Source organism: Helianthus annuus, chromosome 11 (genome assembly GCF_002127325.2).
Source record: "Helianthus annuus cultivar XRQ/B chromosome 11, HanXRQr2.0-SUNRISE, whole genome shotgun sequence".
Taxonomy (NCBI): Eukaryota; Viridiplantae; Streptophyta; class Magnoliopsida; order Asterales; family Asteraceae; genus Helianthus; species Helianthus annuus.
In genome coordinates this window covers 47,833,562-47,840,813 of record NC_035443.2, presented here as the reverse complement: position 1 = coordinate 47,840,813, position 7,252 = coordinate 47,833,562, and the positions used below count along the sequence as shown (strand labels likewise).

The 7,252-nt window shown below is 34.3% G+C and overlaps 1 pseudogene; it reads left to right on the top strand.

Moving 5' to 3' along the window:
- Positions 1-3,805: 3,805 nt before the first annotated feature.
- Positions 3,806-4,506, top strand: LOC110888233 (annotated as a pseudogene).
- Positions 4,507-7,252: the final 2,746 nt, after the last annotated feature.

Below are 7,252 nucleotides of genomic sequence, written 5' to 3'. Positions count from 1 at the left end.
ATATTCGGAGAGGATGCAAATTGACGTGACAGTCTGAAATGATAGTTAATTGTTATATCGTATCTTACGTTTTGTATTACATATGTGCAAGTGATACATATATGATCATAAACTATGGATCATAATTATTTACTTTATTGGCATGACCGGTTAGACCACACCGAATCAATAATGATGTGAAACATAATGAAGAACTTGAAGATTCTTCTGGCTGATAGCATGTATTGTTTGCTCTTAAGGAAAATTATGTATTTGCCAATTAAGGGTGTGTATCCCTAAATATTCTGGAAGTGATTAAGGGATATGCATATCTCAACATGATACCATTTAGTGTTTTAAATCGATGCATCGTCTAAATGGTTATCAAATATACAACCTGATGTTTGTATGATTGTAGCTTAGCTAATGTGATAGCAAGCATATTATTCCAGATTAGTATATTTATTTGGTAATAATGAATTTGATTCTCAAGTTATTAACGATCATTGGAATAAGTGTTATAGTTGAGAAGATCAATAAACGTCTACTATTGATTACAAAGCCAATGATCATGAGAGGAGCAAAAGTTCATTTAGGTACATGTAATTTTACAAATAGTACCATTAATTCACATCAAGCCAATAAGTTATAGTTCTCCCCAGACAGTTGGTTTTTGGCCAGGAACCAAAGATGTCTCATCAAAGATTTTGGTTGTGTGACATATATTGAAACTCTTCCACCACAATGCACAAAGATGAGACTTCTAAAAAGTTTGAGAATGTGTTGGGTATAAATAATCGTCTATTATTGAATACTTAAAGCCATTAGGGAGAAATTTGTTTATGGCTCATTCTTTTTCACTTTAGTGAATGAATGTTCCCAATATTAGGGGGAGATAATAAGCAGTTGGAAAGTGAAAAGTGGAATGAATTATCATGTCATCTTGATCCTTAGACTATAAACGTGAACCAGAAGTTCAAAGGATAATTCATTTACCAATATTAAAAAAACAAATTACCAGACAAGTTCACTGGCCTAAATAGAGTGACTAAATAAGTCACATAATCAACTGCTTATGCTCCAGTTATATTTGTGTCCCAAGAGGACAACCACATAGTTTGTAATAAGTTTATTGCACGCTTAAAACGTGGTAGACTAGTTGATTACAATAATAAAATTCCTCGAAAATTGGAGCAAATAATTAAGATGGTCAAGTCGAGGTTATAGTAATAAGATCTCCTGAAGAGACAGTAGACATGATGGTTCAAGAAGAACCTCAGGTACCTGAAAATAAAGAGATATCGATAAGTTGTATCATGTCTAAGATATATATGGAATCGAAATAAAATCGACATCGTTATACTTTTGTATATAATATAGCGCTTGAAATGATGAAGTGACGAGGATCAAGATTTAAGATCTGCTTATGAATGAAATCATATAAATGATTGGCCAAAATGGAAAGACACAAATAAGGCGGAGTTGAATTCTCTAATAACATGGAATGTTTCTGGACCAATAGTCCATACAACTGAAGTTGTAAATATATGTTGGATACAAATGGGTCTTTTATGCGAATCATGTGAAAATTAAATAAAGTGATATAAGGAAAAATTGGTGGCACAAGTATTTTCGTAAAGACCTATAACTGATTATGAGGAGACGTATTCTCTGGTGGTGGATGTATTGGCTTTCCAATATTTAATTAGTCTGGTAATATAAAGAGAGAATTGATATGTGTCTTATGAAATTTATGAATCACTGGATACTAAAAGTTTACATGAAAGTCCCTCAGAGATTTAATTTATTAAATAAATGTAAAATAAGTTCTCGAGAACGATATGATCGTTGTACACAGATTCATATTTGAATACGTTGAATACAATTGGAACTCCTGATGAGTATCGTAAAGCATTTAAGTACTTATAAGGTTAGTTGAAACATCTTAAGGATGTAATTCTTGTGCACCAATAACTATACATAAAAACTTGTGCCTGGTTATTATGGCATCTTAAGGTACAATGTATAAGCATGGTACAATATGGATTAAATATTTAAGACATCCTTGCATATGATATAGAAATCAATGAGGAAGTGTATGTAATAGAACTCCTAAAGAGTGAATGCACATACATTGTTTTTCAAAGTTGAAAGAAGTATGTATATGATTGCAAATGCCTGAAACATTGATTTCAAGTCCTCAAGAATGTATCTTTATAAAGTTAAAGATAGTATGAACTAAAATAGTGAAGTTAAGTGTTGTACAACTCATGATATATTTTGATAAAGAGCAATATAAGTTTGATAATATTATCTATCTTTATCAAATGTTCTTTCTTAAAAGTTCACTATAATCGCAATTTACAGTGATGATGTCTGAGCATCATCAAGAGAAACTGGCGAGCTTTTAGAAGGGGAATTTTTTTAGTGACCCTAGCACAGTCTAATTATTACTCGACTTGCAGTTCGAGTATATTTGTAATCATACTTTTATTCATCTATCAAACTACATCAAGAAGATGTTGGTGGGACATTTTAGTATGTAGAGAGCTCAACCTTATAGTATATTAAAGGTTGTTCAGACACTTTTTATAAGAAATGATTATTATCATCTCCTACCAAAGTAGAGATTCTCATTTCAAAAGTACCATGGCTAAAGTGCAATTGTGTATTAACTTAACTTTCTAGATATGCATTATTTTATTTATTTATTTTTTTTTTTTTTTTTTGAGTTTATCAACATGATATAGCACATGTCCAATGAGGAGACATTTGAATGGTAAAGCAGATATGTCAATACCCTAAAGGTAAGAATGATATGTGTCTATATTTTACTAACCCATGAAATCTAGTTCTGTTAGTCTTGTAGATATCAAGAATGTAACACAAATAGTCTTGGATCTTATGGTATTTGTTTGCAAGAGGAAGCACTAGAAGTATCACAATAAGATTTTACAACATTACTCAATATAAAGGATTGCACTTCAAGGCATCAAAGGACAAATCATTCTACAAAAGTTTTGAGCAACTTTCGAGGATGATGGACACACTTTACTTAAAGGATACATATTATAATGAGGGGGAGATTTATTCAAGTTGCACTCTTTTTCCCTCAACTAAGTTTTATCCCAATGGGTTTTCTTAGTAAGGTTTTTAATGAGGCAACATACTTGATCCAGAAATATCAGGGGGAGATAATGCGCATTACACGCTGCACTCTTTTTCCCTTAGCTATGGTTTTGTCCCACCGGGTTTTCCTAGCAAGGTTTTTAACGAGGCATCATCAAGCGTATTATGTTGATAACCAAGGGGGAGTGTTATAAATATATTATATTATGTGGTTATCAACTCCTTAATTAGATTAGCTTGTTCTCCAAGACTTCATCTCCAATATATATTCATTGCATTCCTTTGTAAAAGATACACCTCAATTAATAACATCATTCTCTTTCTCTTTATTGTTCTCTCTTATTCTTTTGCTAATAGGCTAGTTTCACAACATGAAATATATTTATGACCAAATTTCAAAAGAAAGATGTATATTTTATGCATTAAAATTACCAAACAATTTAATGCTTTTTAACTCTTTTTTAATCATGACTATATTTTAAATTGCATTCCATTATGGGAATATTTATTACATTTTGTAGATGTAGATGTAGGAAACTGAAGCTTGACGAAAATGTTGCATATTTTTTGCCGGAGTTTGGTACGAATGGAAAAGATCAAATAAAGGCAGGTTCTCTTAATCCAAGTTCTATTATTTTCTGTCTTCTTAATTAAGGCATGTTTTAGTTGTCCCATTTGAACAAACATTAGTGACTAAGGATGTTTTTGGATTTGTACGATTTGGGACGAAGCGGAACCGAGGCAAATCGGGACATCGAGTATCGACACGACATGTACGATTTGGGATATCGAAAGGGAAATGGTGGATACACAGCTCATAGCTCATGATAAGGAGGTTTACGATATTGCGTGGGGCGGTGTGGGTGTGTTCGCATCGGTTTCGAATGATGGGTCGGTGAGGGTGTTCGATTTACCGGATTAGGAGCATTCGACGATTATTTACGAGAGTTCTGAGTCGGATACGCTGTTGGTTCGGCTTGGGTGGAATAAGTAGGATCCGAGGTATATGGCGACCATTATAATGGATAGCGCGAAGGTGGTTGTGTTGGATATTCGGTTTCCAACGTTGCCGGTTGTGGAGCTGCAGAGGCATCAGGCAAGTGTGAATGCGATTGCGTGGGTGCCGCATAGTTCGTGTCATATTTGTACTGCGGGTGATGATTCGCAGGCGCTTATTTGGGATTTGAGTTCTATGGGGCAGCCGGTTGAAGGAGGTTGGATCCGATTTTGGCGTATACTGCGGGTGCTGAGATTGAACAGTTGCAGTGGTCGTCTTCGCAACCGGATTGGGTTGCCATTGCTTTTGCGTCGAAGCTGCAGATTCTGAGGGTATGATTGTGTTAAAATGTTGGTCTTTTTTGTAATTGTGTTTGGTTGGTTGCATTGATTTTAGGTTGACTTGTAGCCTATATAGATTTGCATTTGCTTCTTACCCATTTAAATGCTTTTAGTTTTTTGGTTGTGATTGTTCAAGAACTAAGCACCTCTGCATAGTGCTGGTCGAATAAAATGTCTTATGTATCACATATAGGTGTTTTCGGGCGGCAATTCTTGACACGAGCCACAAACCCGACACGAAAGAAACAGGTTTGGGTCAATTAACATAACCCGTTTTAAAAAAAAACGTGTCGGGTTCGGGTTGACCCGTATTGAAAACAGGTCCGGGTTTGGGTTGACCCGTTTAACTATTTAGAAAAAAAAAGGTTTTATATTTTTGTTTTTTCCGTTACATGTTTATATTATGCTTTGCAGGGGAGTTTGCATGTTATTCTAAGAAATCATATAAAAAAATTATTTTGTAAATATAATTTTTTTAACACAACCCATAAACCGTGAAGCTCACGAGTATATGACCTAGTTGATTATATACAAATCTCTAATTACAATTCAAAATCTGTAACTACAAAAATTTGAGTTTGTGTAGATGAAGGACTCTGGGTTATAGGCTCTCCAACAAAAGCCAAAGTACCAAACACAAAAGTCCAACTCCATAAGGATATTACATACTCCAAGATTATGTACTTTTAGGCAAAACTAAAATAAAAGTCAAAGCTGATACTTTTTAAATGCCAACTAGTAAACTACTAAACTCAATTGAGCATGTTGATTTATTATTATTATCTATTATTATTACCCTATAAAAATTGAACAAGTCTTTGGAACTCAAAAGTGAACTAAGTGCCAAGAGGAAGAACTCAAATCGTTGACCAGTTCTCTCCTCTCTTTCAACCTAATTCCACTTTCTAACATTTCCATTCATTACAGAATCTTATACCCGATTCCACTTTCTTTATACTTATGGTCCGTATGGATAGGTTCATAAAGGGACCGAATAACTTGACAAAGTACTGACTTTTGTTGTTCGACGTCCAGGGGCGAAGGTTAGAAGGGGCCGGGGGCGCCCGACCCCCCGAACTTTTCGCTCGGTAGTGTTATGTATGTAGTATTCGTATAGAAATTTTTGGGTATATACGTTTTCGACCCCTCGGTTCTATAGAAATTTTTGGGAAATCTCAAGCTTCGCCATGATGTTTGAAATCTTATCAAGTACCTATAACAAGAAAAATGGAAAAAAAATAGTCAACCATGAAACAAGCATGATATGTGGTGTGTGTGCCTTCGGATGTTGAAATCATTGATATTCAAACAAAGAGGTGCAAAAAATGCAAATTGGTTGACTTGCGCATTTCCATCCTCAAATCAACTTTTCCTTCAAACTTTTGACACTTGCACAAGGCAAAATATCTACTCCTAGTAGCTTTGATGCTTTCATTTATTTTTATATTTTTATATAACAACTAAATAAGATCATATAGATTCAACATTCAAAAAGCCAAAAGAATATACAACATATAATAATAATAATAATAATAATAATAATAATAATAATAATAATAAAAAGATGAGCATTGGAATAATTGTTTTGTCGTCTTTATTCTTTTGGCGACAACCGTCTTATGTGACTTGTTTATATGTGTTATTATTTGATAGATTCACTTAGAATAAGTAATAATGCAATGTTTAGATTCGAATTAACACGCAAACAATTATCATTATATAGGTTCTTAAAATGAGAAATACTGAGTTAACAACTTTAAAATGTACGTATAATTGTATGGATAGGTAACCCTAAGGGACAAGTCTAATAAAAGTAGATCGCGTAGTGTTTCAATAAATCCATTTAGAAAGTAGTAACGAAATACTAGACATTGGAAAAGGTCAACATTTAGTATATACTCAGATTTTATGAGGCCGACTAAGCCGTCTCATCCTTGCTGGGAAGACAGGGGGCAGTTCAGGGGGGAATACAAAAACATAAACTTAAACTAAAGAGTTCAAGCTTGGTAGGAACAAAATGTGTAGAAGTAAATCGCCCCTACTCATTATGGGATAATGTAACTAACCTGGAAATGATCGCCCATGACAAGAAGAGAAGAGGCAAGGAAGAAAGACACGTTGCGAGGAGAAAGCAAAAGAAAAGTAAATAAAAACAAGAAAGAGTTAATTTATAAGAGAAGAAAGAGAATATTACGCCTAAAAAGACGGTAACCGTCTTATTAGCGGCTTGAATTTGGAAATTGGCAACCAGTGACATGTGAATAAGCCCCCCTCGTCAGAAATGAAACTAGACAACTGATTTAACTTTCCATCATGATGGGCCCTATAAACCCTTATAGGAAAGTGTAATGATGAAGGTATTTTCAAATAACCCTCCATTTGATTGCCGTGGGGATACAAAATCTCACATACTTCTTGAGATTCAGTAAGACTTAAATGTCAAACATTCAGTATATACTCAAATTTTTTGAGGCTGACTAAGCCGTCTCAACCTTGCTGGGAAGACAGGGGCAGTTCAAGGGGGAATACAAAAACATAAATTTAAAATAAAGAGTTCAAGCTTGGTAAGAAGAAAATGTGTAGAAGTAAGTCGCCCTACTCGTTGTGGGATAATGTAACTAACCTTGAAATGATCGCCGATGACAAGAAGAGAAGAGGCAAGGAAGAAAGACAAGTTGCGAGGAGAAAGGAAAAGAAAAGTAAATAAAAACAAGAAAGAGTTAATTTATAAGAGAAGAAAGAGAATAATACGCCTAAAAAGGCGGTAACCGTCTTATTAGCGGCTTGGATTTGGAAATTGGCAACC